The sequence below is a fragment of the Protopterus annectens genome, chromosome 7.part0, assembly GCF_019279795.1.
Source record: "Protopterus annectens isolate FY-2018-M chromosome 7.part0, PAN1.0, whole genome shotgun sequence".
Taxonomy (NCBI): domain Eukaryota; kingdom Metazoa; phylum Chordata; order Ceratodontiformes; family Protopteridae; genus Protopterus; species Protopterus annectens.
This window is the reverse complement of record NC_056739.1, coordinates 772,340,449-772,367,998: the sequence shown is the minus strand read 5'-3', so window position 1 is coordinate 772,367,998 and position 27,550 is coordinate 772,340,449. Positions and strand designations below refer to the sequence as shown.

The 27,550-nt window shown below is 45.3% G+C and overlaps 1 protein-coding gene across 1 annotated transcript in view; it reads right to left on the bottom strand.

Annotated features, from left to right (window-relative positions):
* Positions 1-27,067, bottom strand: part of SAP25 (Sin3A associated protein 25) — a 1,501,590-nt gene extending 1,474,523 nt beyond the window's left edge. Inside the window, exon 1 of the mRNA XM_044077299.1 lies at positions 26,818-27,067. The gene's annotated coding sequence lies outside the window, so the exon portion shown is untranslated. The remainder of the gene's footprint in view (positions 1-26,817) is intronic.
* Positions 27,068-27,550: the final 483 nt, after the last annotated feature.

The following is a 27,550-nucleotide window of genomic DNA, read 5'->3' as shown; positions in this document are numbered from 1 at the left end:
AATGGATGCATATGTAGTATGCATTGGAACACCATCCGTGGTACGCACACAGTACCACACAGTGAGCAGTGATCTGGGCAGCACACAGGTGTCACCAATGTGGCATATGCCCCTGCATTGTGTGCACACGTTGTGACACGCCACCCATGTCCCACGCCCGTGGTGTTCTGTCTGCAATATTGTCACACCATCACATGACCCACACCCGACATAGCAAACATCCATACTGTTGTCTGCATAGCCCTCTGGATTGTGACACCTCCGACATGTATGGGTGTGTGTAATGTACCTTACAGTATGTCTTTGTATTCACAGGTGGTGTAGGTGCGTTCCCCTCCAGCGGTCCATCTGATGTTAGTGTCCTCACAGATACTAGCGGTGATGACCATATGCATGAGGTACAGGCAGGGTTGTCAGGGGCAGAAGCTGTGCCATTGGTTACCATCCCACCTATGTCCCCCTCATCCCCGCACACGGTTCTGATGCCGACACATACCACATCACCGTTGCCCACAGAGGAAGGACAGTCAGCGTCTGTTGGCATGGAGCAGGAATGTGTGGTGGCTACAGAAGGTGCGCCTACACACCATGTTGCCAGTGTAATGACTGGTGATGTGCCACACAGGCATGTGGCTGGTGCTGCTCGTAGGAGGACCTCTGGCAGACATGCACCTGCTGTACAGGGCGCAGCAGCTGGTATCACCAGACGCATGTTCCAGACTGTAATGGCGGCACAGGCACGTGCAGAACGGCAGAACCAAGAAGGGCAGAGGCTGCAGAGGGCTGCAATCCGTTCCTTAAATGACAACATCCAGTCACTGGTGAATGCTCAACAGCAGATTGCTAATGTACTGGATAGGCGATTATGTGAAATGGTTGGAATCCTCAACCGAGGCATGGCAATCCGCGAATGTGAGCTGTCTTTGCTGGAACACCTGGTAGGGGTGAGGCGTAGGACACGTGGGCATAGGCCGGCAACACCAGCTAGTGTAGGTCGACGTGTGCGTGCCACCTCTCATGCCCACTCACACAGTGCTGGTAGCAGCAGCAGTGCAGCTGGTGCTACACCGTCCACACCAGGACACAGCAGGCCACGTGGACGTGGCCCTGGCTGGTCCCAGCATGGACACGGTTCCAGCGGACATGTGTCATCAGACAGTAGCCACTCTATACCTCTACCCGGTAGTGCCCGTGCGACCCCAGGCAGGCATGGTCACGTGGCCGCAGACGGACACAGTGAGCCATACAACCTGCACTGTACAGTCTGGGGCTGCCAAATATACCCCGTGTAGGCATCACATATGGCTGAACTGTGTACACACATACCCACACGGCAGACACAACTGTAGGGCTCCACCACATCCACATGCATTCTGCACAGTCATGCCCAGTAAACTCACCGGCCCTTACACACACACATGATGTCATCCATTGGTGCAGCCTATGCCCCTGGCAGACATATCGCCCTGTGCATATGATGAAGCCTCTGCCACATCCCTGTCATCCACACCATCGGTGCAGGGTAATGCAAATATATTCTGATGCACAGGGTGGACAAGATAGTGAGAGGTGTATGTGATACCTGTGTATGCATAGCGTGTGATGTGTATGTTGCAGTGGTTGTGTATGAAAACTGACTGTTGCGTATGTGACGTGGGTTGTGTACTGTCAACATGCAGCAGACATACCATGTAGTGCAGGTGCAGCATGCATTGAGCTGTGTTCACGGTATGTGTGACGGTTACATGTGTAGCAACATGTTGGTTCTGATAACCTGAATCCCTCCTATGGTGTACTCGCATGTGCCGACGGGGAGCACTGTTATCGGTCCCCCATGTGTAGCTGTGGATTACCCACAGGCACATCTGGCAATATCAGCAAACCACATGTACCCGCAACCTGCCTGGACACCTACATAGGTTCATAGGTACATAGGTACATGCTAGGCTACCTGCCCTAGGGCATGTATAAGCCTAGCCAGAGTGTGTGTGGCTTTCACCACCCCTTAGAATGAGGATACTATACCCATTAGTTTGCTGTGCCTCTGTCCAGCAGTGACACAGAGATGATTCCCGGGGTATACCTACGATCTCCCATCCACTCGTCAAGCTTTCTCTTGAACAGAGTCAGTGAGGGGCTCTGCCTCACAAGGACTGGGATTCTGTTCCATAGTGTAGGGAGTCTCTGGGTGATGAACCTGTCCCTCCAGCACGTCCTATTTATATCCGTGTTGAGGTTTGTGTCTCTTGCTCTCGTGGCTCTGATTGATTTGGATCTTATGAGGTGGAGCATGTCCATTAATTCCGGGTTGGACATGGCCTTGTATGTCAGGCACAGATCACCTCGGAGCAGAAGGTATGCGACTGTATAGTGCCGGAGTTTCTTCAGTCGGGCAGCATGTGACATATGTTTGAGCCCCTTTATCCTTTTGGTGGGGAACGTTTGTGGTCGTTACAACTGCTGCAAGTGTCGGGTTAGGTACATTCCGAATGGGGCGTTGTACTCAATCATTGGTCTGATAAGTGAAGAGTACAGGGGTACAATGACCTCCCCTGATCTGGATGTGAATCCCTTCATGATCAGGTGGGCAATGTAGAAAGTCTTCCTAACCACATTGGCAATGTGAGTGTCAAAAGAGAGGTTACTGACAAGTTGGGTCCCCAGGTCCCTGATAACGTCTTCCGTGTTTAATCGATTACCACCTATGTAGTAATTAGGGGTTACCCTGTTCCCAAAGGGTATGACTATACCTTTCTTGGCATGTAGCTTAAGGCCATGGCTCTGGCACCAGTTATCCATTTCTATGAGACCTCTGGTGGATGTCTGTGTCTGATGGGGTGTCGATTATGGTGCCCAGTTTGCAGACATCTGCATACTTTGTCAGCCACAATCCCCCTATGTTTGCCTGCACGTCAGACAAATAAATGCCGAACAAGAGGGGACCAAGGACTGAGCCCTGTGGGACACCGCTCGTGACCGGCTTAGAGTCTGACATGGCAACAGGAACTCTAACCCTGTGGGTTCTGTCCGTGAGCCAGTTTGCAACCCATCTTGTGACATATGGGTCTACATCTACGCTGGTGAGCTTTTCTATGATGCCCGCGTGGGGTATTGTGTCGAACGCTTTTGCTAGGTCAAGGTAGGCTGTGTGAACTGCCTTACCCTCATCAATGGCCTTAGTGACCCTTCCAAAAAGGTCGACCAGGTTCAAGAGGCAGGATCTGCCCTTGACAAAGCCAACTTGGGTATGATCCAGGGTATGTAGGTCCCCAATGTCTTCATTTATGAGCTCCATTATGATCCCCTCGATAGCTTTGCAGACAAGGCTCGTCAAGCTTATAGGGCAGTAATGTCCAGGGTCCGTAGAAGCACCGACTTTGTGGAGTGGGACCACAGTTGCCGTACGCCATTCTTTGGGTACGTATCCTGTAGTAAGGCTGAGATTAAACAGCAGCCTTATGTGCGGGTTTAGGTCCTCATTGAGGTCGTGTAGCACACAGCCGGGGACACCGTCCGGTCCCATTGATGCTGTATTTTCCGCTTTAGGGAGAGCAGCTCTCACCTGGGCATCTGAGATGTTTGGGAGGCTAGACTCTGGTGGGATAGACATCTCTCCTCTTGGGGGGGAGGGAGGGGAGAAATATGCACGGAACCTGTCTGCCAGTATGTTGGCAATGTCTGTGGGTTCAGTGATCATTGTACCATTCTGGACCCATTCCGAGCATAACTGTGAGCTTCCACCCATGTTTCTACCATAGCTACAGAAGGCCTTATGTTTGTCTTTTGTGTCTTTCGCGAGTCCTCTCCCACAGGTGGCCTTGGATGATTGTATGAGTGATCGTATTTCACTGCTAGTATTGATCAGAGATGCCTTCCCTGTTAGGGATTTCGCTCTGTCATGTAGTAGCTTTCCCCTCTTGTTGTACAGTTTGTTTGTGGCTGGGGTCCACCAGACCGTGCGCCTGCCTTTGGTGGAAAGGGTCCTGATGTTATTAGGGATTGCTTGATCCATACATTCCTGGAGGTGCTCGTAGATGGCATTTGTAAGGGTTTCAGCAGCGTGGGTTGTGTTTTCCACTGGCTCGGAGGCCTTGAAGGGTACCACTCCAGTCTTAAGAAGTGTGAAGTTTGCTTTTGAGATGTTCTTTACCGTGGTCTCCTTTGCTGGGGTTGGGGGCGGGATGTGGATCCCCAGTGAGATTAATTTATGGTCTGATCTCACCGATGAGGGATATACATCCGGTGTGGAGCATGTGGTCCCCATGTGTGATAATCAGATCTAGTATAGTTCCTCCTCTTGTGGGTATGGTGACTAGTTGTTCCATAGCATTTGGGTGTATGGACTCCAGAAACCTTTGGGCTAGGGTGTTGGGTCTTGGGTAATGTTCCCGGTCTATGTTTGGGTAGTTGATGTCACCCAATATGATGGTGTTTGGAGAGACATTCATACTCTCCAGTGTCTTCAGGAAGGCTGTGTGGGTATCCTGAGTTAGAGAGGGTGGTGTGTAGCATGCTACAAACTGTAGGGCAGTTCTACCTATGGTTAATTGCACATGGATGGTCTCCGCTACTATGTGCGTTGCCACTAACCTAGAGGTGTGGGTATCCTTTATGCATATGGAGACTCCCCCTCCTTATGTGGTTCGGTCCGGATTTGGGGCCGGAACGCGTGATATGAGGTATAACCTGATAGTGCTGGGGTGCTCTCAGGAGCCTTGAACCAGGTTTCAGTCACAGCACAGACATCGATGATCTCTATACTGAGGAGGGCTTTGAGGGCGTGCAACTTGAGGATTAGACTTCTGGCATTGAGCAGTATTACCCTTAGTTCTTTCCAGGTTTGTTTTCTAGGGCGGTAGGTTTATCATTTGAGCCTTGCCGGAAAAAGGCACTATGGGGGTGGCAGGAGCCTTTGCCAATATCCGGAAGCCCAGGAGTGACAGGTGCAAGCCATCCCCTGCGAAGCAGCATGGCGTGTCAAGCATGTCATCCCAGGCAAACAGACACTGGACCCCCTTAGACTGACACCGGTAATTAAGCCAATTATTAAAGCTGATCATTCTGACTCTGTATTGTGGCATCATTCTTGGTGTGGGTAGGATACTGCTCAGGGTCAGGGTCATACCGGCCTGGGCTACATATTCTGAGAGCCCCCTCTATGTCTCTTTTCATTTAGTCCAGGGAGGTATGTCTCAGGTCGTTCACACCGGCATGGACAATGACTGCGTCATACTTGTACATGCTGCGGAGTGACCTGAGTGCGTGTGTTATGTGGCGGATTCTAGCGCCCGACAGGCAGCCTACTGTGTTCATTTCCTTGTTCAGTCTGGTGGGTGGGACGTCAGTGTGTCTGACTATGGCGTCACCTATAACAAGTGTGTCTGGCATTGTGTGTGGCATTAAGGGCTGTGACTGTTTAGCACACTGACTTTGGGAACTATGTGTTGCATGTCCTATGTCTTGAGGAGGCAGTTGCTTGGGTGTCTGCTTTGGAGGCCTCTGTAGTTTTGGTATATGTTTGAACAGTGCCTCCAGTATGTCTTTGTGTGTTTATGTGTTTGTTTTGCAGTTGTGATAGTTCTATGTGAAACTGGGTTTGTGGTGTGCGTGGTGTCCTTCTCCTCCTGTCTGGTCTTGCCGGTCCTGAGTTGAGAGAGCTCAGCCTCCAGTTTGGCTATATAGTTGCATCTCTCACATGTATTTGTGTTTTGTGGGGGAAGGTGTGGGTTGTCTGTGTACATGAGCCAATTGTAACATTGCCTCAGGATGCCCAGATTCACCAGCTGAACAGGAGAGGACGCTAGCAATTGACCCTTCGACATGCTAGAAAACGTGTAAGCGTTTGCTGTGTAAGTGAGTCAGAAGGGACCTATAGGGGAATGGGTACTCAAGGGGATTCTAGGCTAATGTAGTACTTTGTTTAGTATATATGTACTTTACCTATGTAAGAATGCTTTAGGAGCAAGTGCTGAGCTTTTGTGATACAGAATAGACAGTTTAGATTGCAAGTATGGAAGTTCTAAGGGAAAACATGAAGAGCAGAATGTACGGAGCCAAACATAGTTTAACGTTGTTTACACAGTACATGACACACATGTCCACACATATACTGCACCTGATGCCTGTGGTCGGTGCCACAGGCTACAGTGGACAGAGACATCACATAATCACAAAATCATCATTTTTGAAATCCCACCCCTTCAATTATTTAAATTTATTAGCCATCCTACAGTATCTCATAGTACCAGAATACAAAAATACCACCCCTTTCAATCCATCTTGCTGTTTAAAAAATAGTAACTCTCCACTAAACCTTAACTTTTTAAACAGGTAAAACTCAAGTTACCTACTTTCACATTTAACTTCTCTAGTGCACACTGCAGAGTGCATTCTTTTCAATCTTACCTTTAAGCATCCCTGTGACTAGCACTTTCTCTAATACCTGCTGGAAAGCACTAGGAAGCCTTAAACTCATACAAACACTGAACTCTCCTTGTTAACAAGGAGAAATTAATAGTAGGCACTAAACAGACAGCCTATAATTGCAAAGTACCTTGCTAAGGAAACAGCTCCTATACTTTACAAAGAAAAAAAAAATCCCCAAACCAAGCATGTCCAAGGGTCAGCTTCCGGTGATTTCTCCTGTCCACCTGGTGAATCTGGGCATACTGGGGCAATGCAGCAATTGCCTCATGTACACAGACAACCCTCTCCTCCTACCACCCAACACTATAACCTGTGAGAGATGCACTTACATAGCCAAAATGGAAGCAAAGCTCTCTCCACCCAAGATTGTGCTAAACAGTCAAGAGGAGAAGGTTAACACCCACACTACATCTCAAGCAACAAATAGCCCTTCTAAACCCGCACCACCAACACCCACATATAGCAACACTAAATCCACATATGCAGAGGCCCTTAACTGTAACCTGCCCAAGCAGCAGAGACCTCTGAAGCTGAAACGCAAACAAACACCAATCACAACCAATATGTCACATAGTTCACAACATCAGTGTGCCACCCAGCAACAGCCCCTAAGGCAAGACAATGTACCTAACACTTTAGTCATAGGTGACTCTATAGTCCGGCACACTGATGTCCCTCTCATCAGGTTGAATAAGGAGAAAATTACAGTCAGCTGCCTGTCGGGTGCCAGGATCCGCCACATAACGCATGCACTCAAGTCACTCCACAACAAGTACAACTATGACTTTGTCATTGTCCATGTTGGAGTGAATGACTTGAGACGCACTCCCTGGACTACATGAAAAGAGACATGGAAGAGCTCTCGGATCATGTGGCCCAGGCAGGTATGACCCTAGCCCTGAGTAGCATCCTGCCTTCGCCCAGAATGATACCACAATATAAGGATAAAATGATTGACTTCAACAATTGGCTAAGCTTATGGTGTCATTCAAAGGGGATCCAGTATCTGTCTGCCTGGGATGACATGATTGACAGACCACGATGCTTTGCCAGAGATGGTCTGCACCTGTCACCCCAGGATTCAGATTACTGGCTAAGGCTCTTGCCACCCATATAGTGCCTTTTTAGGCAAGGTTCAAAAGACAAAACTACCACCGTAACTTGTACAAGCATGCAAAATCTGAAGGTAATGCTACTCAATGCTAGAAGTCTAAACCTCAAAATGCACTCTCTCGAGGCACTCCTAAAATGGAGAACATTGATATCTGTGCAGTAACTGAGACCTGGTTCAAGGCTCCAGAGAGCACCCCTGCAATACCAGGCTACAACTCTTACCACACTTTTCGGCCACCAAACCAGGACCGAAACACTAAAGGTGGAGGAGTGTCAATATTCACCAAGGATATTCACACCACCAGGCTAGTTGGCCAACACAATGTGTCTGAAATTCTCCAAGTGCAACTAACACTAGGTAAGACTGCAATCCAAATTGTAGCTTGCTACATATCCCCCACCATACCCCAAGATTCTCACTACACCTTTCTAAACGTACTGGAAAATATTAAGATAGAACCAAACACCCTAACACTGGGAGATTTTAACTACCCTGCCATCAACTGGGAAAACTACTCATGTCCCAACACCTTTGCGCAACGGTTCTTGGAATTCATAAATTCCAATGCCCTGGATCAACTAATCCATAGTCCCACCAGGGGCTCCAATATCCTAGACCTGGTCATTACCAACATGGGAAATCAATGCTCCATACCTATGGTCACCCCCTCATTAGTCAGGTCTGACCATAAGCTAATCACCCTTAACATCCACATCCCCCCCCCCCCCCCCAGTAAAGAAACCACCATAAAAACTTCTCCAAAGCCAACTTCATGCTACTCAAGTCAGAAGTGACAAACTTCATAACACCCATGCAGACAGGAACTGAAAGTTCAACTGCTGAATCCTACACTAAGGCACTGTACGAGCACATCCACTCATGCATGAATCGTGCCATCCCAAATAGAACCAAAATGCTCTCATCCAAAAAAGGAAGCCAATCTGGTGGTCCCCTGCCATAAACAAACTTTACAACAAAAGGAAGAAACTTTTGCAGAAAAGAGGAAAATCCCAGGATGCAAAAACTCCTTACTACCCTCAGTAAGAAACTGAGATGCCTCATAAAATCCTCCAAAGCTAGTTACGAAAATAAAATTGCCAAAGATTCCAAAGACAACCACAAAGCATTCTATAACTATGTCAAGAATCTAAATGGCAATGCTCAGATCTGCTCTGAGCTAAAACAGAATGGCATTAAATATACTGATCCAAAGGATATTGCCAATATCCTGGCAGATCGATTCAGTGCCAACTTCACCCCCCCCTCACCCCCTAAATGGCCCATCTCAATACCGAAGATTGCCAAATTCCAGTAATAACGGCCACACAGGTACAAAACGCACTCTCTAAAGCCAAGAATACAGCATCCATGGGACCAGATGACATCCCGGGCTGTGTACTACATGAACTACAATATGAACTGGCACCTCACCTAAGTGTCATGTATAATCATAGCCTCACCTCAGGTTTCATGCCCACTGAGTGGCGCAGAGCTTCAGTTATCCCAATCCACAAGGGGGGATCCACCTTGGATCCCGGAAACTACCGTCCCATCAGTCTGACAAACCTTATCTGCAAGGCCATGGAGCGTATTATCATGGAACTTATAAACAAAGACATTGGCAACCTTCAAACACTGGACCCCACCCAGTTTGGGTTTGTGAAGGGCCGATCTTGTCTCTTGAACCTGACTGACTTCTTTGAATCAGTCTCCAGAGCCATGGACAAGGGTAAGGTGGTCCACACAGCCTATCTAGACCTTGCCAAGGCCTTTGATACCATCCCCCACTCTGGAATCATAGATAAACTTACTAAGTTGGGCATTAATCCCTATGTCACCCAATGGGTTGCTAAATGGCTTACTGATAGAACCCACACTGTAAAAGTAGCCGACTCCAAATCCAGCTCCAGACAAGTGACAAGTGGAGTACCTCAGGGTTCAGTCCTGGGGCCGCTCTTGTTTGGCATCTACTTCTCTGAAGTACAGGTCAACACTAAGGGACTCTGGTTAAAGTTTGCAGATGACTGCAAACTGGGAGCCATTATCGAATCCCCAAATGATGTGGATACTCTACAAAAGGGCCTTACAGAAACAGATGCTTGGTGCCAGAGCCATGGGCTCAAGCTCAATGCCAAGAAATGTATTGTTATCCCCTTTGGGAAAAAACATGTATCCATGAATTACCATATAGGTGGCAGTACACTAAACACAGAAAGTGTGATAAGAGACTTAGGGACACAGGTGGACAGTGGTCTCACCTTCGATAACCACATCGCCACAACAGTCAGGAAATCCTATGTGGCACACCTCATCATGAAGGGCTTTTCATCCAGAAAAAGGAGGTCATTGTCCCACTGTACTCATCCCTCATTAGACCCATTATAGAATACAACGCCCCATTTGGTATGTACCTCTCAAGACATCTGCAACAACTGGAAAGGCCTCAGAAATACCTCACTAAAAGAATCACAGGCCTAAAGCAGATGCCCTATGCTGACCGCCTTAAAAACTCCAGCTATACTCTGTTGCATATCGTCTACTCAGAGGCGATCTCTGCTTAACATACAAGGCCATGTCAAACCCAGAGCTGTTGGACATGCTACACTTAAAGAAATCCCAATCCCTCAGAGCTACACGCTCCAGGGATCTAAACCTTGTCATCACAATAAACAAAACATGCTGGAGGGATAGGTTCCTGACCCAGAGACTCCCCAGACTCTGGAATAGATTGCCCATACATGTCAAGCAGAGTGCCTCTTTGGACCTCTTCAAGAGGAACCTTGACGATTGGATGGGAGAAAGGAAATTCACCCCAGGGATCACGTCAGTCGCCCTGCTAGACAGGGGTCCAGGAAAGTAAATAATGTGGGAAGAAATAGCCAGGGAATTGTTATGGCTAGGCTTGTATAGGCCCTAGGGCTGATAGCCTAGTACGAACCTATGAACCTATGACAGGGTTGTGCAATGCAGCACCAGTACGGGATGGTCACCCTGTGTGGTTAGTGTCCGTTCACAACAATATATCTGCATACACCCTCACGCCAGGCAGCAGACATACAAACATGTTGACACACACACATGGTGGTGACCACACATGTATACACGGAGAGACGACGTGTCGCATGTACTGCACCATCCACATCCATGCACCCCACACTGAGGTATGTACAGATCTCTACTATGGTGTACAGGGTTGTGTGGCACGTGGAACATAGTCCCCACGATATGTGGCATACATGGGCACACATTCCTGCACACATGCCGGTGCTGGGAATGCCACACCCGCCATATGAGACATGTTCAGGTGTGCAGCGGTATGTAGTGCATTATGCGAACCAACACTGTATCCGGCAGATGTGCCGATATATGCACTTGGGAGGTGGTAGGTGTTACAGTAGCCATGTGACATACAGTCGATGACACCTGACCGATGGGTATGCATTATGGCAGCACTGTCATGTAACAGCGACAGAGCATACTGTATGCACATGGCAGGGTAGGATGGTGTGTGACACACCTGTGAGCCACCACCTGCACACATGCATGTGGACAGGTGTTTAAACACATGATGTACACACATACCGCCATACAAGCTGTTACTATGCCACCATATAACGGCCCCCATGATGGGTACGCATGTGGTAGGGAGTTGCAACTATGTTATGGACATCGGCCACTGCTCATGCATGGCTGCGCCATGCACAGTACACGTGTCACATGTGTCCCCTGTTGCCATGTGTGTATGCATTGCTACGTTTTGACATGTGTGTTGACATACATAGAACATGGACTGTGGTATGGTATCACAGCTGTCACAGGCGAACAATACCAGGGTATGTGTCCCAGTCAACACCGCTACACCCTGTAGTGGGAGCATACCACAGACATGTGTCCACCTTCCATTCGTGTGTGTAGCACCGCGTACGCCACTGTTATGCATGTGGTACATCACAGGCTTCGTATGTGTCCTGTGTGCAGTCCATGCACACAGCCAGACAATCACATGTACGACATATCTGGACATTGTTTCACTCTGGTACAGAAGCAGTCATGTGTCATAGCTGTGTCAGGGCCGGGGTATGTCTGGAGCCAACCTGTCTATGTATACTGATATGGGCGGACTACATCACACATGTGGGATCATTGTTAGTACATGTGTACTCTGCACGACTGGTGTTCATCGCTATACAGACCTGTGGACATATGTCACATGCTGCTGTTGGACCGTGAGGCATACTGCTGCACCGATGACATGGTGCTGGCATGGCAGCTACAGTGTTCACTGCAGTGTGTACATGTTTGACCTGCACCCGTGATGCCTGTGATGCCATCTGTGTGTGTATGAGTAACTGCATGTGTGACCACCCTGTGCGTGTGTACGGGTTTACCTGACCGTGACTTGCGGTGTGTACACTCCGTCTGCATGCCGGACGGCGCGTAGCACATGCTAAGTGTGTGAACATGCCCGGTTTGCTGTTGTGTAGGTGGACACACACGACGTTCCACACTCTGCCCTTTCATGATTCAACCCCATGTGTATGCATGTCTGCACTGCAAATGCTAAGTGTGTGAGCATGCCCAGTAAACAGTTGTGTAGATGGACACACAGTACAGTGCACACGGCGCCCTTCTGTGAGTATACCCCGTTTGCATGTATGTTTCCCCTTTGCAACCGCTAGGTGTGTGGGCATGCCCAGTACACCATGTGTGGGGACACAGTGCAGTCGGCAACGACGTCTGATACTAGGCGTGTAGCCTTGGCCAATGACATCCTGCATAGCCACGGTGGCCGTCCAGGCGAGTTATATGTAGTTGCTATGCCACAATGGCTGCCTACATCATGCACGGTGGTTGCTCTCTCATAGGGTGTACTGTCTGTGGTGCATCCCGTATCCATGTCGTGATGTTGTGCTCCGTAATTAGGTAGTATTCCCGAGGGCAGCACTGCCGTGTTACTGTACGCCCACCTTGGGATAGTAACATGCTGTGTGACTGCGCACTCTGTCTTCATTCCCTATCGGCTGCCTTGCCTCTGAAGATGATATCACCCACCTAGGGGTATGCCTCAACAGTGCTGTGCTCAGTAATCTCGGTAGCGCATTCTGTAAATGCATCATGCTGTAGTGTGTTCATGTAGGTAGGCGTAGGTTCAACTCCCGGCCCGTGTCTGTGTGTGTGTGTGTGTTTCCAGCTGCCTCTGGAGATAGTAATGCTTTTAGACGCTTCACAACACATACATTTGCTATCGGCGTCTATTCCTTTGCAGATGATGTCACCCACCTAGACGTATGCCTCTGACAGTGCTGTGTTCAGTGCTCCGAGTAGCGCGTTCCAGACCTGTGTCATACTGTCGTGCGGTTGGGTAGGTAGGGGTAAGTTCAATTCCCATGCCTGCCAGCTGTGTGTGTGTGTGTCTATGCTCCCAGCCGCATGGGTTCGTAGGTTATGGTTTTAGACGCTCCGCAGCACACATATATCCTGCTGACATCTCTGTGTTTGCGGATGTTGAGATGCAGCTAGTGGACTGCCTGTGTGCCTGCTGTGGTTAGCGACCTCCGTAGCGTGTTCTCCACGTGCGTCCTGCTGTGGTGTGATGGTGTGATAGGGTAGTGATGTGTAGGTTCCACTACCGGCCTTGCCACATTGTCTGTATCTCTCTCGATGTATATCTACATACATATGTTATGCCCATAGCGCTGCTCTTGCATGGACAGCTGTCTGTCCCATGTATCGCATATTTGCACGGCTGACACACAGAAATGTGGTAAGATGCATATCCAAACATTATCCATGCAACGTCCGTGTTCCGGGAGGTGTTACACGCCCTAGAGACATCTGCTGTATATCTTGGCAGACAGCTATCCTTGCTGTACTGTCACTGTACCATTACGCCATAGACCTTGTGTATCTTTGCCTGTTTATGGTATGTGTATGTCTATCTGAGCTGTGTGCATGGTCGTGCGTATGTCCCACTATAATCGTCTGGGCATGTGTCGCCACTATGGGTAATCCATGTAGACAGCTGTTTCATGTGCATTTCAGCACATACCTGCGGACAGTACTACCCCTCCTACAGCAGCACATTCCATCATCTTGCAGTGGATACTAGTGTTTCCACACACATGTATCTGTGTCTGTTCATACCACTCCACCTCAGGGAGCGTATATCTGGACACGGCCTTATGTGATAGTGGGGACACTCGGGGCCAGTCATGTCATGTTGCTCTTAGAAACATTGATAGTGGGCACAGTGATGTGTTATGCATGCGTATGGCATTTCTGTCTGATTTGGTGTCTTCCTCGCATGTTTGTCGTTGTTTCCTGTCGTCAGTTATCATGAGGGCGCCGGACTGTTACTGTTACGTGGAACACAGCGAACATATGAGGCAGACTTCTACACAGTCTGCGTACATCTGTGCAGTTGCAGGGTATGTGTCTAATACAACATACCTACTGTCTGACTACAGTACACACACAGTGTGTGGCGGCATGACAGACCACATGACATTACTTTGTATTTGCACGGCACACCCACGCAGACAGTTGTATTCCTCATACAGGTCTACATCTGCTTATCCACACTACTTGTTCTTTCCTGTACCATATGTGTGCGTCGTATTTGCGCTTCCCGTCAGTGACGGGGCTCACGTACGACTATGGGGGCATGGTAATTGTTATGTTGACACTTCATGGTGCCCTGGGGGACACTTCACCTTTGTGTCTGATTACCTTCCACATTGACCTTCGCGGGGCATACGTTGTCATTCACAATTACCGGGGTAGGACATATACATGTTTGCACATTTGTCCTGCTGTCTTTCTTCCCACCTGTCCGCCTAGTATCACCGGTTCAGTACATGTATTCTGGACAGGTAGCTCATTCATACCCTGACCTGTTGTCATTATGTGTACACGCCCTGACGTTCGGCCATTGCCCTTGTTACGTTTCGCATAGTGCTGTGCCTTCCTAGCTGATTGCTGCCTAGGCATTCCGGACTGTGCAGTGGGTGATAGGGGGCACTATTTCCATTGCATGATTAGTGACACTCATAACATCCGTATTCATGGCTACGCCAGCATACCTCTCAAGTGTACCTCGTTATGAGGGACGTACCTCATTTGGGGTCTTAAAAGGGTCATGCTCCTCGAAATTCCTCAGAGTTCCACATTGAATGGGTCTGTTACACATTCAGTGTTAGGAATGTTTTAGGTGAAATCCATGGTGAATTGACATTAATCATATTACTTCATTAAAGGATCTTCTTTATAAGTGAAAACAGCATATTTTAACCGTCCTATGACCTTCCTAGTTGAAGTTGTTAGTAAGCCATTAGTATGTGTTCCACATCTTGCCCATTTGTTCCACATTATGAAGGCGAGTGTTCCTCATTTTGGTGATGGAAGGTTGAGAACTATGTACGCCAGTATTCGCACAACGGTCTGACTTTGTATGGGGTATTTGTAATGTAGTCCCTATCTGTATTTCCTGTGCTATGCCTTACTGCAGCTGTGTTGTTCCGACAGATTTCCAGTTATGGGTGCCATCTTGGCCGTACGCATGTCCATCCATGGGAATCGCCTACAGGACACATATAGGGCTGTACATATTTCACACCTGCTTTCCGCATTATCCGGTGGATGCTTTGCACCATTACTGGGGATTAAGGCATGTGCTATACCCACATCCCTCCCACGGGGCGGGCCTACGGATTCTCTGCCAAACAACACCTAGGCCCATTTCTGCATACCCAGGTTCCCATGCCTGCAACCCTCGACAGTACACATTACACATGGTTAATGTGTGCGGTACTGGGATGTGGACGCACTTCTATGGACTCGCCACTCTGGGGATATCTGTCCATATGTCCTGCATTTCATGGACACGTGTCATCAACCTTGAACAAGCTTTTAGTGCATGTATAGCTGTTCTGTAGTTGCGGCTGTCACTTCTTTTGCGTCAATCGCAGCAGGCGTTGCGAATGGAGCAATTTTTGGAGTCCTACAATGGACACCAGTGTGCATGTGTAAAGTGTAGAACTTGCTGGACTGTCACCTTCTGGCCAGTGGTTTTGGCTGCTGCTGTATGTTCCCCGTTTGCGGACGTCTGTTTGACTACCCATATTATCTATTACTTGGCATATTTATATCCATGTGTCATATATACGGGAAGTAGGTCTGTTGTGTGTACATATATACATGTGAACCCCTGGTTTCATACCTTGCTTTGTTACTGTCTGTGGATTACCTGTGTACACACATCTATAACCATACCATACCTTTCCACTGTACAGGTTCTAGCAGAGTGTACGGATGGTTGGCCCTTTATTTTAGGTGTGTGTTACATTGACCTGTGTCTATCTGGCAATTTGCTGGCATTTCATGTGAGACTTACTTGATTCTATAGAGACATGATTCTATAATTATGACATGCTTCCACCGACTATATTTTTCTTTGTCTTCTGGAATCTTTATGTAACCAGTCCTTTTTGGACACTTTCTATTGTTGTTCCTTTTTGTTTACATATATGACTACTTTGGTATGTTGTACTATTATTGTGTGTGGAGCATTTCTCCCCGGGCCTCTACTGACACTGGACATATATCCAGCTAGCCTTGCCCGGTCAACAAATGTAAACCAACATAAAACTTACATAAACGTACAGTGGCACCTTCTGACAAGTAGGTCGGGTTACTGATGCATACCCTTCGTCAATCCCTGCTACTAACACACCCGTTATTCTATCCACATTCTCTTTTTGTCTTATCACATACCATGTGTTTCTCACTATTTGTACCAGTACTTTGCATGGCATTGTCCGGTTCCATGCTTTCAGAGGCTGACAGTTTTGAGACCTGTATAACCAACGTGGAGGACACAGTATTAACTTACCCTGCTGTGAGCGGATCACACACGCACAGGCGCACTTGCATTTCCTAATTGTGGGTTACGCGCAGGCGCACATGTATATCCGTATTCTGGGTTACATATGTTTACTGAGTCTGTGTGATTACGTGGCCTGTATTAGTTGTGACTGTTCCAGTAACATATCTCTGATCCGGTTAACGGACATGTGCGGAACACACTTTCACCTTTACACATGTAACTGTCTTTGCGGCACAGACGCATTACTTACACGTTCACATTTATATGTTCTATAGTCGTAATTCTAACACAACTGCATTCACGTTGGCCGGTTGCTGTGACCACTACACGTTTGCTATTCTGTCTCATTTATATGCATACCCATGGTACATAGCTACATTAACATATCCCCCCCCGCACTCACTTACGTCACAGGCATCAATTCTCCTGCTGGGAAAAGTGCGGTACTACATGTTACACATTCCCTATACCCTACTGCTCTTGACCCAGGATGCATATGGCGTGACCGCAGGGATATTCTGATCACAGGGGCTCATAGCCCCAACGCATACAGGTCTTTGATTGTCAGGGTGTTCCTGTGGTTTGGGTTTGGTCTTGTCCGCCTAGTGTACGGGACTGCCCTGACCGTGTACGAATGTCAGACGAGGCACATGGGCACGGTTTGTCCATGTCTATTACACCATAACCCCCCCCCAGTATTCCTAACCGTGCACGCTGATTGGCCAGCGTGCCCGTTGTGGATCGGGTTATAGTAATGGCACACGGTCCGGTCGCCCGGACCTATTTCCATTAGTATACCTTGGCATTTATAACCTGTCTCGCTATGTTACATGGGTTTAACATAGCGTGACAGCTTTAACTGAGCCACAGAGATGTCCGTTGCATACTTTGGGGCAGTCTCGCTCTGCTACACACATTTAACGTAGCGGGACAGGTTGTACAACACAGCAACGGGGACATCGAGCTCTCCGTTGCTGTTTTGTATTGATTTGCTATGTTGACTGTGTTTTACATAGCGAGACAGTTTCGACATTAGCAACGGACATGTCGCGCAGTACGTCAGCACCACCGCGGATGCCAGACATCTGCGGATGGGCAGCAGACAGGCATTATGCTGTGCCATTATGTCTGGGGATTAATAGTTTATTTTCCTAGATGATATGGCATAACAGCAATAACCCACGTCTGGGTGTGGGTACTGCTGTATTTACCCACGGTTGCCTTTGTTTGGTCCCTCGGGCATCGCCCTCGGGACCGCACCACGTCTACTGTGGATATATCCAGCATTACCGACACACAGGCGTGGGTTATTGCTATGATATGTATTCCGTGTGTACAGACACGAGTGTTTGGACAACCAACAATAGCTTCTGCTATTGGCATACAATGCTGTGGGTGGTGCCGGTTATCATACATATGCCATATTCTGCGTTTTTCCCATTCACACTTGTCTATCCCCTGTCCTCATTCATACGTGGATATTTATGTGGCACATGACTAAACTATGTATTACCTGCAGGTATGCTGTGTACAGTGCACATATGTGACGGTTGGTTACAGTGTATCTGTGTACCTACCTCTGTGATACTGGGGACTACCACACATCCTTCGCAGCATTACATGCGTATGTACATGCTATTATTCGGTGGCCTGTGGAAGGTTGTCGGAGCACCGGTTACATGTGTCGCTATTTGTGCACGCATCGTGTTGGTCTTTGTCCGGCCTTCGTTGATATCATGGGTTGGACGGTGGTGTTGGTGTGTGTTTGGGTTGTAGTTATACTGCCGATACGTCAGTGGGGGGTGGGGTTGGCACGTGTTCCTCTTTGCAGGGGGCCCCATTATGGACATTTGTGTCCTGCGTCGACACTTGACACGTGCCATATGTCCTGTGATATTGACACAGTCGTGTATGCCTTCCTGCATTACTACTTACGTGTTACGGGCATTTTGTATCTGGTATGCATGACTATTATGTTGGGTAGCTTAAGCTATTCCCATGCTATGACATAACCATTCATCCGGGCATATACGTGTTATTCTATCCTTTGCATTGGCCGTGGGTGTTTTGCCATACGGAACCACACATCTACGACTGATGTCCCACCGTGACATTCTGTGCATGTGGCAACCCTGCTGGGGTGACCTGCTTGGTGGATGGCTGTTCCGCCCTGTGTATTGTGTTTGACATGTCTGCATAGCTAAGCATTGGTACAGTGGCTGCACATACTGCTTTGTCCAGATGTGTACAGTTATGGACACCGTGGCGTGTGAACACCAATGGGGTTTCGACAGGTCCGTAACCACACGCGGGATGTACACATTCTGCCGACACATTCACATGCAGCCATTTGGATATCAGTACCTGGGGTGGGATGTTGACATGTGGGGTACATATTTGCACGCGTGTCACTACCTAGGACAATACCTCCTACTACATATGGGGTATACCCGCTGTGTGTAGGTGTGCAGCTGCGCAGGGCTGCTAGCTGGATTGGGTGGACAGTCGGACATGGGTGCGGGTTACGTGCTATGACGGGGTTGTTGTGTATTACATTTGCATGCATGGGTTCTGCTTCTGTATATTCCGATTCGGCATACGCCATCCTATGTGTATGTGACGGTTACGTTGCTGTGTCTAGCACATTTTACTATACACATGTTTGTCTGTGTTTGGGATATCTGGTTTCTTTCTGGTTGTTATATGGCCACGACTGCCCAGCTGTGACTGCTGGTGACCATGCCCATGGGGCTAGTCGTGTGTAGTTGCGGCGCGCTGACATGATGCAGTACACCTCCACTGGGTTTGCCTGCTGACAGTGCATTGCATGACGGACACGGTATTCCGAGTATCCTTTGTTCCGTGGATGGGAACATTTTGTACTTCGTGGATTTATGGTTGGTTCTCCATTTTGTGTGGACGGGTACTATGTTGCATACGTTTCATTATCCACGGACACTGGTTGGTGCGGTTACTATTGCAGGCGGCATGTGACAAGTCAGCACTTTAGGTTGCTCATCGCCTGCCGGCTTGGCCACACCTACGGGCACATCCTACTTGGGCTCCCTGGACTCGCGCACGTGCCCTATGCACGTGGTTGTGGTTGTGGCGCACACTCATTACTATGCATGTGGCGCTGCTACGCCAGTTATACGCTGCACAGCCGGCGCAAGCCTTACGCCGGCCTTGCGCCGAGCTTCATGAATCCGGGGGAATATGTTTATATGTAAGGGCATCACCCAACAATATAGACATTTTCATTGGGTCTACTATATACATATATATATATATATATATATATATATATATGTGTGTGTGTGTGTGTGTGTATATATATGTTATGTATATTTATATATATATATATATATATATATATATGTGTGTGTGTGTGTGTGTGTATTGCTGTTAAGGCATACCATGGCTTATGTTTCTTCTTATGTTTCTTCTGTAGAATGCATGTTCTTAAGGAAGACATTTTTTTGTTTTAATCCTTTATTTTGTTTGCATGTCCTCCCTTCTGAGAGCTCAAGTGTGGCCTCACAATCTCAAAAAACACCCAATTTAAATAATTATTTACAAATATTGTGATAATAATTACAGCAACAAAGAAAATAATATATAAATTTACATTAAAAAAATTTTAAATTTGCAATGCAACAAGCTTTAAAATCAAAATATGCTTAAATAATGCAACATATTACAGTCTATAGTCTCCTTTCAATATCAAAAGAATAACCTGCATAGAGAAACTTAAAACAAACTATGCCACACAAGGCTACATCATGTGGAAGGAACCAAGCTACAGACAACTCTGTCATATGCAGCCACATGAAGCCATGTCACAAAGTCACATGACTTGAAACATGACTCCAGAAAGTCCTCTGCAAGAGTACATTAGAATTTCCTCCAGAAAAAGTCACATTTCATGAAATCATACCACAGGAAGCTTTAGCTGCCTAGAACCATATGATAATGCAATGTTTTACAATGTTAAAAGAAACAACACCAAGTAAAACCATGCCATTGTGACTTTACTACAGACAATCATACCACATAGAATGCTATACAGGAACATACTGCTACTAAACTGAGACTTAAAGAGTGACTACGCCACAGGAAGTTATGACATAAACGACAGATGGACCACTGTATAAGAATTTAAATTTAGTTTTACACTGTTGTACTTGCTTTATGTTCTGCTTACCGATTTCCATTACCTGTGGACTGATATTTAACATGGTTAACTCCTTACTTGTTTTGCATTTTGCTATCTCTTCCAAATGTTTGATTTCAACCGTTACCTGTCTGTATTTCCTGTGCTGAGCCTGAAAATGGTCCAGTTTGATCAGCGCTCTACCCCAGTTAACATATAAAATAAAAAAAAAAACAAACAAACATATAAAACCATGCACCGCATTGCTACAGTAAGCTACACTATGGGGGACCCAGCTACAGGAAGTTGTGCTATAAAGCCACAAGCCATGACATGAAAAGACTGTCACAAAAACTCATTCCCCCATCCTACTTCTCTATTAATGCATGACATGAAGGCACGCTGACAGAAAAATCTTGCCCATGGAACTACAGCACACAGTACCATGCAACTGCTACACTATGTCATGTTAAGTGGGGCAAAGTAAGCCATGCTAGAAGGAACCATATTGCACAGTACCATGCCACCAGTATACTACGTAATGCCATGCCATGGAAGACACTACTGTGAGAACCACAAGATGCTGAAAACCATGTAACACAGTAATATACTACTGCTACAGTAGGCAATACCATGTGGGATGCTTCCAAAAGAAGTTCTACCATGTGGAATCATATCAAAGAGTGCCATATTACTACTACACTGCACTATGCCATGGTGTGTGTGTCTGGGGGGGGGTCCTGCTGTAAGAAATGATGCCATATGGAATAACGCCACAAAACACCATACTAAAATATTAATCTATGCTGCCAAGAGACCCTGACAGAAATGATGCTACACAGCAACATGCTACTGCTACACTACAGCAAGGCAAAAGAGAATCTACATAAGCCACAGTACACCAAAAATTGCCATAGTCATCCTATTATTACACTAATCCATGCCATGAGAGAACCCTAATGCAGACATCATACCACATGGAACAATGACAATGAATTCTCACTCACCTACTGCCATTCAAACCAAGCTACTTATTGTTTGTTTGGTAAGTAACAAATTCCAAATGGGCAGAACACATTTTCAGCAGACACCCAGGGAGTAAAGCTTCACAATAACATTATGCAGAACAAATACAATTATAAAGCATAACAGATATCCAAAAATCCATTAGCATGCACAACTAAGAAACTGTCTTAGTGCTTTATCCCCTTTCTGGACCATTTATGTATCTCAGTGAAAATATGAGCTATACCATGTAGGGCCACACAAGATGGGCAGGTCATATCACAGACATCAGATCAAGACATGTCAAAATGAGACCTAAAGATTAGATTCTCAAGTCTGAAAGTGTGCATTACAAGTCTGAAAAGAGTAGAGGATAAACAGGAGCAGAGATACAGTTTATAACGTAGAAGGATTGAAGCTAGAAGCATGTCCATCTGCAAATACAGTCAGAAATGAAAGGAAAGTCTGATGCTGCAAAGAACAGTACACCATTACAGCTTGAAATGTAAGAACAGTGAACTAAGGTAAACTTGAGGTGGTTAAGGATTAGATGACAATAATAAACACTGACATTTTCGGAATTACTGTATTAAAATAGACAAGAATGGGTCATTTTACATCAGATCTTTTTCTGTTGTCAAGAATCTTGTAGAATAAATGTATTAGCCTAATAGTTAATAAAACCCTGGCAAAATTGGTGCTTGGTTACAACTAAAAAAATAACATAGTGATCTCAGGTTATAAGAAACGCCCTGCAGCATTACAGTAATAAAAGTTAATCCTCTGTTACAGATACTTAAAAGGAGGAATTTGACCCATGTACTATGGCTCTGCAAGAACCTTTGGAAATAACATCTAAATAATGAAGTTACACTCATCATAGGTGATTGAAATATTAAAGTTGGTAGCCAAAATAGCACTGGAATAATAACCAAGTATGCCCTAGGAGTATAAAATGAAACTGGAAACAGACTAGTAGAAAAGCATTTTCACATTCTTATTTAGCTAATAATATTTATACCTGACGTAACATCCCCACTGACACCTGTGAGGGATGCTAACTTGGAACAAAAACAGATACAGACAGTATTTCCAGATGCAGCTCTCTACACAATTTCCCTTAAGAACACACAGGGATCCCACTCAATCTGGGATCTGAGTTTCTCTCTCCAGGTCCCCAGTAAAACTCCCTACTGGTTCAACCAAGTGTCCAAGCAAGCCAAGTCCTCCACCATTCTCTGTAAAACCAGTGCTCTGTGTCCCTTTTCCAAGCAGTTGACACACATACACACACACTCTTTGAGATTTGATTTGTGCGCGTACACACACACACACACACACACACACACACACACACACACACACACACACACACACAGCTGGGAAAGGTCAGCACAGATTTACTTGCTCTGCAACCCTTTGCCTAGACTATGAGGTAGTTACTGCCACCAGACACTCCAAAGCCAGCTACTCTAAGGCTCTTACAAGGGTACCCAATTACACTGAGTGAAATCAACACTAATACAAATGGTAATGCTAACCAAACAGCAAGGCTTTCAAGAGTGGACACAATGTCACCAAATAAATACAAGTATTCTCAAAAGTTAAAATATTCTCTAAAGGACCAGCCACAACATAACATGAAAATACTAAATATCTATTTACATTAAACACCAGAGTTTCAATTACAGGAAATATTAAAATAACACAGAAGAAGAGATTCACACAGATAAAGAAAAACAGTACTTACCTAATCTCACTATATTTTCCACATTAATCTGAAGAATTACTATTCCCTGGTTATTACCTAAAGCAAGGCAAGATGAAGTGGGTGTGAAAGTCTTCTATGTCGGGTTAAAAAAAACTGCTCTGAGACCTGTGTTTCATCTAGTATTAAAAACATCATTTCAGTCCTGGATTACACAATGACATCACATACATCTGGTCATCTGACTTTGGTTCCTATGCTATCCCTCCTTTACTAGAAAATGATCCAGAATCTTGCACATATGTGCCATAATACAGATACATAGAGCTTTGCTAAGATCTGTTGCAGCTTCTAGAAGTCATAAAATAATTTCAAACTTCTACCCTTCCAGAGCTGCAATTAGTTCACCCCCAAGGACAATACAGAATACTTCCTAGTACAGACATTTTTATCTCTGGCTGCACTGAGCCCTGTGAGATACAACTTTTATGGCCTAAATTAAGTAATTTAATTTCAAACTATTTTTTCAAAGTTAGCTGGACTGAAATTAATCTCTTCTCTTCCATTATCCTCTGTTACAATGTATTCATTTCAATAGTTACCATACAGTCTGACATACACGTGCACTTCTTTTTCTGTCCAGAAGGACCCACTGTTGGTACATTTTTTTTTAACACAAGCAACTTTACCAATACATTTTCAACACAAGAACCTGTACAAATCAGTTTGATATACAGATGACATAATTCTTTACAAAACTCCAGTTATCTATGCTGGCATATGTTACACGTCCACTTCCCTCCTTCTGGCATAGCTGGCAATACCATGCATCGTCACACCTGCAACATCCATTTGTTCTTATTTCATACATTTTTTTCATTTCTATGTTTAGCTGTGGCTCCTGGGTGACCTGACAAGTTCTTGGTTAGCCTCAAGTTACCATGTTGCTAATATCTTGGCCAGCTGTATGTAATTGCCCTTACTTAGTGATTTCTTTCTCCACTGTACTTGTCTAATATTGAAATAAATAAATGGACAACTGGACAGATTAAAAGACAATATCCTAGTATGGGTGGTTAATTGGCAGTGATGATTTTTCTGGTAAAACACAAAATCCAAAAGGCTCCAAAACTAAAACAAATCCAAGGAAGAAGGTTGCAAGCAGCAACTATTTTATTTGGGAAACATTTTAAAACCAAAACCAATACATTTTACACATATATTAAAAATATATTAAGAGTTTTCATCCCTTATCAGAACGTCATCAGAATATAAAAACTGTTAAGTTACAAAACTTGTATACACACATCCATGAGCAATAACAACACTTCCTTTGATGTTTCAAGGGGGAGTCTCCTCAACCATTCCTAGGCAAAGTAGTATCACACTGCCATCGGGTGTTTGGAAGATTTAAGTCCACTTCATCCCATTCAAGCTCCTTCAGGGAAATGACGTATGACATACATGTTATATACTCTTTAATTGAATGTCCCTATTGTCCGCTACCAATGGTTTTAATATATTTTACCATTTCAATGCATGCATTGATTGTCGAGTTATTTTTATGGATTAGGTTTTTTGGAGCGATTTTTATGTATATGGTTTTAACAAAGTTATGGTTCACATGGTTAAAGAATTACACATTCATTTTAATGTGATTTTTATTTTTTTATTTAAGATTTTTCACAGAAACTATTTTATATATACACAAAAACAAAATGTGTTTGATATAAAAAGTTTACAGTATTCTAGCTGCTTGCAAGATGACACAGTTAAGTTGAAGTGCACTTACATCTTCCGGACACTAGATGGCATTGTGATACTACTTTGCTTAGGAATGGTTGGGGACACTGACAATGGCTGCTGCTCATGAACTTCTGTCTTGTATTTGTTTTAGTGTTGATTTTTCTGGTAGCCTGATGCGGCTATCAAACACACTGGCTTCAGAGTGATAATCAACTGTTAACTTACCTTCTTCGTCTCAAACCCTGTCTCTAATCCTAAAACCCATCTCTGACCCCAATCGTAAAACCCATCCCTGAACCTAATATTAAACTCTAGTCCTTAACCCTAAAACCCATCCCTGACCTAATCTTAAAACCTCATCCTAACCCTAAAACTCCATTCCTGACCATAATACTAATGCTCGTCCTTACACTAAAGCTAACTCCCTAATCCTAAAGGCCTGCTAACGCCCCCCCCCCTCCATACTGCTGTGGTTGCTCTTTAAGTAGGCTGCCACGGCTTGCCACATCACAGCCACTGAGGATGACATTACCACACATTCTGGTGTGTCTTAATCTACATAATCATCAATAAATGTCACTGATATTTGCACACATATTTCAGTAACCGTTCTCTTTCAGTTATGAAATGGCTCTGTGCTTTTTGCAAAATATTCTGGAACTATTTTCCACCAACTCCCCCTTGGGATTTCTCCCTAGGGTATTATTTTGTCTAAAACCAGTACTGGTTACAACAGACAACCCATATATGGGAGAGTCTTAAGGCCACCTCTCACCTTTTTACAAGAACTCTTTATTTTGAGTCTTAACAATTCCATATTTCACACTGTTTATAGGTTAGTAGTACTAGGCTAACTGCCCTTATGAGCCATTTTAAGCCTAGCCAATTGCCCCATGTGAGAATAAAACCCTGAACCTTGTAAGGTAAGGTAAACACTTTAAGCATTATACCAGTCTCCCACATTGAAAAAGTCTCTCAAGTGTTCATTCTTAAAATTTTTTAACAAATTACCATGGTAAATAATACTGAATCATACTAATTACTCTTCTGTAGTCACTATTTGTACAGCTGTTAGCCATGCTGGGTGCTTCTTAGCTGAAGTTACATTTGCACATTAGGTCCACATTTTGGAGGCATAGCTCTCAGCTGTTCAGATTTTTGCCACATATTTTGGTCTGTTCCTCATAAAATGTGTGGTTTTCTGGCAAAATGAGTACTGAAGTCACTATAATGACATGATGTATTTGGGTTTCACCCTTCATTTACTTCAGAAAAATGGATGCTAGCACAAATCCTGTTATTCTAGCAACTTTCTAAGTATATAACAGCAGTATTTAAAATGTGTCCCTATTTTTTGGTCTTTAAACCACCACTGTTTTAGGCCTTATCCAGACTTCTTGTGCTAAGAAGATGGGAGGTATGTTTGGAGGTGTTCTACTGATAGCTATACTTAGGGAATTCATGGCATCTCCCCGTTTATTCGGTGAGGCGTTGCAGCATCAGTTACTTGCTTCACCATCCGTGATTCTACAAGGGGCCTCAAATCTTAACTATTTTATACATGCTGTGGACAGGAGCAGAACAGTACAGCTACAAACCTACGAAAACCACAACGGTGCAATAATCCGCTCTTCATTTTTAGTGCGTGTTATCGCTATAGGAGTGTACACTCCTTTACCCAACTTATCGCTTTTGAGGGGTATTCACCATGCAGTCTCCTGCACTACAGTAAAACATAAATCTGCATAGTACAGGGGAAAGAAAGAAAAAGAATATATTACCTCGTTCTTCATTTTCGTCAAACGTCTTGAGTTCATGGAAGTAAACCGGGCTTCGGAGAAGACTCAGCCGAAGTAAAATAGCGAATGTCTAGCTTTTTTGCACACCACCCTTACTTGTCTGTCTTTTGGGACAGTAAGTACTAAACGGTCTGCATGACAACACTTACTTATTTAGTATCCAAGCGTAGTGACGTACAAAAGAGACCCCATGTCTCGAAAAATGGCGGTCCACAGTTTACGTGTTTGCTGTAACGAGTGGGGTACGAGGTACCAGCACGGCTGCTAGGCCCAAGCTATTAGCGAATGGCGGGAATCATTCGGCGAGTTTTACAACCTGTAACATGAATAGGTTTCCCACTTTTTCAAATGACCAAAGAGGGACTAGTCCATTTTCAGCGGAGGCCCGGGAAGAAAAGCTCCATTGGTCAGTTTACAAAAATTTGAATGTCATATTAACAATTACGGTGATACAGCATGATTCACAGTAATACAAACATGGGGGGCGAGCATGCATAATAACAAAACATAGAATTGTGTTGGTGTAGGTACAAGTTAATTGTGATCAAAGTGTTAGTTTTACATATATATGCAGGAGAACTGTCTAGGATATGAAGTTAGGACTTGTTGAAAACTATTGAGACCAAGTAGGAAGTTAAGCAGGTTAGTGGTGGAGAAAGGTGAGCAAGGTGGCTGAAGGAGGAAGTAGGGTGAAAGGTAGAAGGGAACAGAGTAG